Source organism: Choloepus didactylus, chromosome 15 (genome assembly GCF_015220235.1).
Source record: "Choloepus didactylus isolate mChoDid1 chromosome 15, mChoDid1.pri, whole genome shotgun sequence".
Taxonomy (NCBI): Eukaryota; Metazoa; Chordata; class Mammalia; order Pilosa; family Megalonychidae; genus Choloepus; species Choloepus didactylus.
Genome location: NC_051321.1, coordinates 89514391 through 89524710, shown reverse-complemented (window position 1 = coordinate 89524710; position 10320 = coordinate 89514391). Strand labels below are relative to the sequence as shown.

General features: G+C 41.7%; 1 pseudogene; it reads left to right on the top strand.

Moving 5' to 3' along the window:
* The first annotated feature begins 817 nt into the window (after positions 1-817).
* On the top strand, positions 818-7355 carry LOC119509986 (annotated as a pseudogene).
* Positions 7356-10320: the final 2965 nt, after the last annotated feature.

Here is a 10320-nt window from a genome sequence, read left to right as displayed (position 1 = left end):
CTTAGGCGTGTAGAAGAGGCCCTAGCCAAGCATTGAGGTTTACTTTAGTACTCCATTTCTAACTCAGATAAGAGATCATTTGTGTATAGCCTAATAGCAAACAATGACTCTCTGAGCAATTTCTTGAAAACTCTAGGCCTATTATGCCCTTTATTAAAAGGACTCCTATTCCCTGGGAGACAGACTTCACTTCCTCTTTGGCAGTGGCAATATTTTAGGGTTGGAGTCAACTAGAAGAAAAACAGGTGTACTTTATCACTAAGCCTAGATTTATAGTTAATAATGAAATTGCAGTACTCCAACAATACCATCCTCTTTCTCCTACACACACACACACACACACACACACACACACACACACACACACACACACACAAGGAAAGAAATTTGGAAGGATAAACCACTCTAATTTTGTTAACTTCTGGGGAATAAAATTTGAAGATTGGAGAGAAGATGGTTTTGAGGAGAAATTTTTGAGCATTTAGGTCATTAAAATAAATGATATAGATGTGTAGTTTTCTTGACAAAATACCATTCAATTATTCTTCAATAACAAAACACTGTTTCAGTACAAGAGGTGTCTAGTAGAGCCTATAAGCTATTAGTTCCTTAGAGCTTATTAGAGTTCCAAAAGCTTATTAGAGTACTTCTTTAGTATCTAGACAGGTAAATGATGTCAAAGATCTTTGAGTGTTGAAACACTTCAAAAACATTATGAATTTGAATATTGCTCTCAAAGATACTCTGGTAACATTTGAAAATGCCTACAAGAATGTTCATGTCCTCATGATTAGCCACAAACTGGAAATAACCCAGAATGTCCAACAGCAGGTGAGGGATAAGCAAATCGTGGTTTGTTCATATGAATGAAATATGACTTAGGAATAAAAAAGAACAAACTGACACATGCAACAACATGGATGAATTTCAAAATCTATGGTGAGTGAAAGAACCTAGGCACACATGCACCCATACACATGCAAATATAGTGGATAATTCCATTTATTTCACTTCCATGAACAGGCAAAACTAATTTATGGTGATAGAAATCAGATAGTGGTTGCCTTTAGAGGGTGGGGGTGTATGATAATTGACTTGAAGGGGCACAAGAGAACTTTATAGAATGAGAAAATATTCTATACCTTAACTTTGGGTTAACACAGTTTTCAAAATTCATTGAACATAAAACCTGTGCATTTTTTTATATGTAAATCAAACTTCCATAACAATGAAGCAGCTCAAATATATGGCCCCTCAATTATTTTTATACTCCTCCCATGAAGAGGAGGGGTCTATGCCCCTTCCCCTTAATTCAGGGCAGGCTTGAGACTGCTTCAACCAATAGAACACAGCAGAAGTGATACTACATGACTTTCAAGGATAGGTTAAAGATCAGAAAAGTTTCTTCCTGGTTCTCTTGGGACACTTGTTCTGGGGAAAACTAGCTGCCATGTAAAGAATCCAAACTGTCCTGAGACCACCAAATGGAGAAGCATGTAAGTGCTCCAGTCAGCAGGCTCAGCTGAGCTCCCTACAGAGTCATCTTGGATATCCAGCCTTGGAGAACCTTCAGCTAGTTTCAGCCCTAGCTGACATTTGACCAAAACCATGTGAAGGACCCCAAGTGAGAACCACTTTTCCAAACTCCAAACCCACAAAGTCATAAAAAATAAAGATTAGGATTTTACACCTCAGAATTTTTCAGCTACTTTGTTATGCAGCAATAATAACTGGAACAAATATTTGTTTTAAAAAGAACATAATCTAAAACTTCTCAATCAGTTAAAATTAGTCCTTTAGTTGATTGTGGGGGAAAAAAGAAAAAGTCTGGGAAAGCACTTGTTCTTATCTCACTGATTAAATCAAAATAGGAAATTACAATTTTATGACTTTCCAGAAAGCTTCAAGTTTAGAAATAAACATTCTCTTTGACAAAATAGGAAGCAGGGATACATGATTTAACCCAGGTCCAAGTTATAAAGTAAGGAGTAGCTGCTGAGAGCCCAGGAAACATTGGCCATGTAGCTGAATTTGGACTCAGGTAACATAATCTAAAACTTCTGAATCAGTTAAAATTAAAAGTCCTTTAGTTAATCTTTTTGCACTATGACTTCCATTGTCTGACTGTTATTTAAAGACAGAGTTGTAACTTTACTTCAGTGGAACTGCTTTCCCTTTCTTAATGTTTGAGCCTGGAACAGACTAAACAGAGTACTCTCCTATGATGAAATAGGCCAAAAAAGGAGGTAAGCCTTGGATTCTAATTACTAAAAACAGCTGATCACAGTCAGACTAAAGGGTAAAGGATGATATTGACTGGGTTTTAAAACTTCAACTTCTGTGTGAGACCAAAGGAAGATATGTTTATTTGGTGCAAAATCTGTATTTTCTGTAGCACACCACATAATTGAACTTGCACGGTCAGTTTGCTCAAACACCATAATTACATGGAACTCTGAATAGGGAGTGAGATCTAGTGGGTTTTTACAGGTTAGTGAAGCCCCCAATATATCCCAAAGTAATTTGGGCAGAGAAGAAAAATGTATTTGCAAAGTCCCCCTGAGGGACTGGGGGAAATGAGGAAATATTAAACTTCCCCACCTGGGGAACTACTGATATTCTCACAAGCCCTGGGGACTACAGATTTAGAAGACTGAGCACTTGATCTTGGGGCTTGCCCTTATGAAGCTTGTTACTGCAAAGGGGAGGCTAAGCCTACTTATAATTGTGCCTAAGAATCACCCCGAGAGAACTTCTTGTTGCTCAGATGTGGCCTCTCTTTCTAAGCCAACTTGGCAGGTAAACTCACTGCCCTTCCCCCTTTGTGGGACATGACTCCCAGGGGTATAAATCTCCTTGGCAACATGGGACATGACTCTCAGGGATGAACCTGGACCTAGCATTATAGGATTAAGAAATTCTTCTTGACCAAAAGGGGGAAGAGAAATGAAACAAAATAAAGTTTCAGTGGCTGAGATATTTCAGATAGAGTTGAGAGGTCATTCTGGAGGTTATTCTTGTGTGTTATATACATAACCACTTTTAGTTTTTAGTGTATTGGAAGAGCTGGAAGGAAATACCTGAAACTGTTGAACTGCAACCCAGTAGCCTTGATTTTTGAAGATAATTATATAACTATGTAGCTTACACGGTGTGACTGTGTGATTGTGAAAACCTTGTGGTTCACACTTTTATCCAGGGTATGGACAAATGAATAGAAAAATGGGAACAAAAATTAAATGAGTAATATGGGGAAGTGAGAGGATGGGATGTTTTGGATGTTCTACTTCACTTGTATTTTTATTCTTGTTTTTATTTTTTTTTTTTTTGGACTAATGAAAATGTTCAAAAATTGATTTTGGTAATTAATGCACAATTATATGATGATACTGCAAACAACTGTACACTGTTGATGAGTGTAGGTTATGTAAATATATCTCAAAACAATTTTTTTAAAAAGTAAAAAAAAATCTGATCATACACTAGGACAGAATCTGTGGGAGAAGGCTGATTCTTATGAGAATTTACTGAATTGTGAAAAGAATCAAATGGTTCTCTTTTATTAACTGGAGAAGGCAAAGAATTAGAACAGATTCTAATGAAAATTAGGGTGTACAAATCCTAAACTAGCCTTTGGTGACAGGCACAAAAGAAAGCAGAAATAGTTAACATGTATACTATTCTAACAATGCAAGACAGTAAGTTAAATGTATTTATTGGCAGAGCAGTAAGCATTTTCTGGTACCCTGCATGCAGGGTAATAGGAGAGTTTAGGCATGCCAAATTCCTCTGTATATAGATTTAAGTCTGCCACCTGGGGCTGAGGGTAGAGGTGGGTGATAAAACTATGAGATTCCACAGGTTTTCTAAAGTGATACTTAACAATGCAGAAAAGTCCATCCATATTACATCTAGCTGGAAACCTTATTATCCTAAAAGCCACTCATGCCTAAAGAACTAAAGACATATTTGTTATAAAAATATTACCAAATGAATAATTTCCCTATACAGTATGGTGGTTTTAAAATACATCCATAAATTATTTGATACACCCCCTCTTCAACTGGAACTTAATTCCTCTCCCCTTGAATGTGGACTGGACTTAGTGACTCACTTCTAATGACTAGAACATGCTGGTAGTGACAGTGAATCACTTCTGAGACTAGGTCATAAAAAGCATCTCGGGACAATTAAATGCCAAGGATGATCCTGGATGGGATCTGAGGATGGAGGAGGAGGCTCAAAGGGACACAGTTGGGACACAAGAAAAAAAAAAAAAAAGGAAATACAGAATGTAAGCTTTGTATCAATGTTGAATTTCTTGAACTTCTTAGCTGTGCTTAATGAGATTGCATAAAAGAATGTTCTTGTCCATGAGAAAGGTATATGTGAATTATATTGTTTGTTCAAAGATATGTGCAGCTTGCTCTTATATGTTCAGAGGACAGAGCAATAGATGATGGATGATAGAGAGGGAGGGAGGGAGGGAGGGAAAGAAATGGTGGTGTGACAGGATGTTAAAGGTGGTGGATCGGGGTATTGGGGGAGGGGGGTCAGGGTATGATGGAGATCTGTGTATGGGGTTTGTACTGTTTTTGCAACTGTTCCTGTAAGATTGAATTTATTTCAAAATAAATTTATTAAATTAAAAAAAAAAAAAGCATCTCTGTTTCCACCTTGTTCACTCTCTGTGAGATCACTCGCTCTGGGGGAACCCAGTAATCATGTCATGAAGAAATTCAAGTGGCCTTATGGAGAGACTGGAATGGCAAGGAACTGAGGCTCCTGGGAAAAGCCATGTGATTTAGCCACCTCAGAAGCAAATCCTCCAGCCTTGGTCAAGCCTTCAGGTGACTGCGGCCCCAGCTGACATCAAGAATGCAACCTCATGAGACCCCTTGAGCCAGATTCACTCAGCTAAGCCACTGTGAGATAATAAATGTGTGTTGTTTTGAACTGTTAAGTTTGGGGGCAATTTGTTATGAGGTAATACAGGGGTCCAAAAGTTACAGCTTGTAAGTGGAGTCGGAAGCTCCAGGAATCAGTCCCTCCACCAAAACAGCTATTGAACTGGCAGGAACTGACTGAGTCAACTATTTTAAAAATCCAGAGTCAAGTGGAACACTGTGCAGCATCCAGGGAGGAGGTGGATAAAGAGGCTAGTAAATTGTGATAATTTTGATGAGTTTCACCCTCCCTGCAGCAGGTACCATCTCCTTCCCCAGCCTCCTGGTGGGCAGCAGTGGGAACTAGAGCTTGGGCTCCTGCCACAGCATGCTGGTGCCAAGGTGGGACATAAAGACCTAGTCTTCCAAACCCCGAGAGTGTGTGGTCTGATTGCAGATCTCTACTTGTGCTCAGTTACTTCAGATCTCCAGGGGCCAGCTTTGAGGGCAGCCATTGTTCCAACCCAAGCTCAGGCAAAAGCAGCAGAGGAATCTTAAAGACAGCAACCTTCCCTGAAACCAGAAAACAGTTAATTGGCTCCATTAACTGGGCAAGAGCTGAATCAAGAAAACACAGCTTCAAACACCATAGAAGGAGACTTCCAGGAAGATAGTGGAATAAGGGCAGGCAGAACTCACTCCTCCACCGAAAACACCTAGAGAACAAGCAGAAACTCTCCAAAACAGCTGTTTGAGGCTTTGGAAGACCAGGGAAGGACCTTATATATTATAAGGAAGAGCTGGATGAAAAGACTGAAAAACCACAATTGAGAAATAGGGATGAGTGAACTCAATGGCACCCATCTTCCACCCACAAGACTGTGTCAGCCTGATTCTTGCCAGTTCATGAAATGCAGTACAGCCCTGGTCCAACTGTTGGCTGGTAAAATTAACCCTCTCAGTCCTGCAGCCTAGTCTTTTCATGCGTGAGTCTGGGAGCCAGCAGCTCCATTATCTCCACAGAGAGACTGCCCTGAGTGACTGATCTCTATCATGCTCCCAGCATGCATCCCCCATCCCCCAGGCCAGCATTCTCAGGTGCACCTGGATCTGACCCAGCTGGCTGCAGCAGTCTGGGAGAGACAGGGAGGCCCTCCCCTTGGAAAAAGATGGGGATGCAGAACAATCCTGATCTAACATTTGGCTGGCAAGGGGTCCCACAGCCTTGAACCTTTCCACACAGGAGACCAGGGCCCTCACAAGCTCCATTATTTCCAAAAACAAAGAAGCTGCAGTGAGTGAGGGAGCTCCACCATGGCTCCCAGGGCCCAAATCCCCTCCCTGAGGCTGGCAGTTTCCAGTCAGTCTGGACCCTGCTTGGCAGGCTGCTGCAGTCGGGGAGAGGCTGGGTTGTGGGGAATATGTTGGCCACGAGTGCCATCTGCTGGGAAGGCTGGGAAAGAAGGGTCTGGGATGCTGCTTTCCTGACCCTTTCTCTAAGTCCCTTTGAAATGGGTCTGTGTCCCCTGCATGAGACCCTGGCCCTGGTTTAGCTGGGAAATACTGATGAAGCGCCAAAGGAGACATTCAACAAGAACCCAATTAACAACAGAATCTTAGACAAGAGAGGGAAACTAACTTTCAAAATGATCTTATCAAGATAATCAGAAGGTATTCCAGCACGGAGAGCTGGCAGGCGCTGCTAATGGGTCGGGAGCAGACTGCAGATATGGCTCAGTTTCCCCCACTACCCCTCCCCTCAGACAGAAGCCCCTCCCCTCCTCCGCCAGCGGACCTCACCCAACTATCCCTGTGACGTCAGCCAGGGGCAGCCTGGGCACCCCCCAGAAGAGCCCCAGCACGGGCAGCCAGAGCTCCAAGGCTCCCCAGGGCGATATGAATGCTGAGGACACACCAGGCACTTCCCCCGCCAAGGCCAACAGACAGGAGAACCACCACGTCAAAAGCAATGGAGACCTATGCCTCGAGGGTGAAGGGGAATGGCCCCCCATGAACAAAATATGAGGCAGCCAGGGCCACCAGTGAAGCCATCGAGGCAGCAACCCCCAGCCAGGGCTCTGAGGCCAGGGGGCAGGCTCCCCCCAAGCAGACCCCCAAGAAAAAGAAGTTCTCTTCCAAGAAGGCTTTCAAATTAAGTGGTCTGTCCTTCAAGAGAAATCGGAAGGAGGGTGGGGGTGATTCGTCCACCTCCTCATCCACAGAGGAAGAGGAGGAGCAGGGGAAATGAGTGTCTGCAGTGACGAACACACTACCCAGGAAAGGAAAGGTGTTGCTTCCTCCAAAATCCAGGAGTCCAAGGCCAAGGGGGCAGAAGCTAGTGCCAACTCCAAGGGAGAAGACAAAGAAGAGGCAGGGCCCCAGACTGCAGAGCCATCCACTCCCTTGGGACCAGAGAGTGGCCCTACCCCTGTGAGCAAGCAGAGTAGCTGGGTGGGGGCAAATGGGTGATCTGTAAGCTGCAAAAACTGTGCTGTCCGCATTTTGAGTGAACTATGCCAGAAATGAAGGCAAACACTATAATGCCTCACCAATATGGGCTAACTACAATGTGTAAACTCAGAATTGAACCTTAGAGCACAGCTTACCAGGGAAACGCTTATTGTAATGGTCCCTAGATTGTAAGCTCTTACAGCAGTCACATCTATTCCTGAGTTTTAATGGTTATTTCTAAATTCTGAGATGCTAAACTTTTGTGTATAACCTGATCAATCCCTGGAACTTTGGGTATCCTGTGACACCTGAAACTCAGAGCTAGAGCTCAGCAGTTATGAATGTCAGTATTAGCACATACAGCAACTGTTGAAGAAGCTGAAAAAGAGTCCAGACTTCAATTAAAGATATGAATGAAGCAGATCTGGTTAGGACCAGGGCAAATCAGGCTAAAGGGTAAAGGACAATACTGTGTTTTAAAACATCAACTTCCATGTGAGATCAAGGGAAGAGATTTAGTTGGTGCAAGATCTTTATTTCCTAAACAATTTAACTCATACCATTTGTTCAAATACCATAATTACATGGAACTTTGAATAGGAAGTGAGACCTGGTAGGCTTGTATAGGTTAGTGTGAAATAGTGACACATCCCAAAGTAATTTGGGCAGAGAATAAAAATATATGCAGGGCCCTCCTGAAGCACTGGGGGAAAATGTGGAAGTGTTGGACTTCCTCACCTGGATTGTTGCTGATGTTCTCACAAACATTGAGGACTGGCAGTTTGGGATGCCAAGCCCTCTGTCTTGGGGCTTGCCCTGATGAAGCTCCTTACTGCAAAGGAGAGGCTAAACCAGCTTATAATTGTGCCTAAGAGTCTCCCCCTGAGTACCTCTTTGTTGATCAGATGTGGCCCTCTCTCTAGCCAACCCAACCTGATAAGTGAACTCACTGCCCTCCTCCCAACGTGGGATCTGACTCCCAGGGGTGTAAATCTCCCTGGCAACAGAATATGACTCACAAGGATGAATCTGGACCCAACATCGAGGGACTGAGAACATCTTCTTGACCAAAAGGGGGATGCAAAATGAAACAAAATAAAGTTTCAGTGGTTGAGAGATTCCAAATGGAGTTGAGAGGTCACGCTGGTGGACACTCTTGCACACCATACAGATAACCCTTTTTAGGTTTTAATGCATTGGAATAGCTAGCAGTAAATACCTGAAACTAACAAACTCCAACCCAGTAGCCCTGACTCTTGAAGATGATTGTGTAACTATGTAGCTTACAATGTGACAGTGTGACTGTGAAAGCCTGTGGATCACACTCCCTTTGTCCAGTGTATGGGTGGATGAATAGAAAAATGGGGACAAAAATCAAATGAAAAATAGGGTGGGGGGGGACAATTTGAGTGTTCTTTTTTACCTTAATTTTTATTCTTATTTTTACTTTTCTGGTAAAAGGAAAATATTCAAAAAATAGATTGGGGTGATGAATGTACAACTATATAATGGTACTGTGAACAGTTGATGTACACCAGATGATTGTATGATATGTGAATATATCTCAATAAAACTGAATTTTTAAAAAAAATCCACCAATACAAGATTGTTAAATAACATATTATATGTATACAATATTATTATTCTAATATGCAGGTGTTTAAAAGTATCTTTATCATCTATCTTATGATCTTATCTACTATCTTTATACATATCATTATTTTATCTATCTGAAGTTATGTCAGAGATCTATTTCTTGCTGAAAAAGTAAAACACAAAACAGTGAGTAAAGGAAGCAAATATATATGAAAGAAAAATCCTAAAAAAAAAAAAAAAAAAAGTGCTGCCCTTGTGAGGTCACTGCCTTGACCTGGTGCCCTGGCTGCCTTCTTGTGCCCAGAAAGGAAGGAGCTGTTGCCCCCTCCCAGCCACGTTCCCTTTCCTTCTTTCCCTCCTGTGGATTCTCCCATCATCCATCTGCAGACCAGCTGAAAATGGTCCCTTGCAGTTTCCCAAGTTAGGTTAGTGATGTGAAATGCTCCTGCCCCTGGCCCTACCTCCTTTCCTGGCTGCACTTCTGCAGAAATCAGTTGCTGGCTTTCTTCCCTGATTCTTCTCCAAGTAGATTTTGTTTACCCTGCTCCCCAAATCCTTGAGCCAGAAGTGGGGTGCTTGCACTCCCAAACCCTAAGTGCCCAGACTTTCTACTGTTGTTTTTAGTCTCTTGTGATGTGCCTCGTGGCCTCTGGCCTAGGGAGGACACTGCCCCTGTCTGCGTTTTTATAAATGTCTTACTCAAGTTCAAACCTCCAGCTTGTGAATAAGCTGTATCTCCTTTTTTACTTAGTAAGCAAGTATTAGGCTTTGGGGGTGGGAAGGGAGGTCTGTAGTGTGAAACAGCTTCTTCTTGTCTTTTTTTTAATCCCTCTGCTTTGTAAATAATTTTAATAGCCAAACCCCAGATTTGTATTTTTTTTTGAACTGCTAAAACCATTCTCTCCCATCTAGTTTTACTGTAACATTCAGAAAAGGAATAAATGTTCTCCCTTGAAGAAGAAGGAGGAGAAGGAGGAGGAGGAGAAATGATCAAGCCAAATGATCAAATTTAAAAGTCAGGGAAGTTGCAGAATCTGGAACAATTAATCAAAGATGTTCAAACAAATCTCCTAAATAATTTCAATGTGATGTTAACCACGATATTAAGAATATTAAGAAAATAGTAGAAGAGCATAAAGAGGAATTTGAAAGAATACATAGAAAAATAGCAGATCTGACATAAATGAAAAATACTGTATATGAATTTAAAACATACCAGAGACTCAACAGCAGATTTGAAGAGACAGAAGAAAGGATCAGTGAACTGTAGGACAGACTACTAAATTTGAATACACAAAAGAAAAAATGGAGAAAAAATTGGAAAACTTTGAATTGGGTCTCAGGGAAATGACTGACAATAAAGAGTGCAATATATATATGGATCATA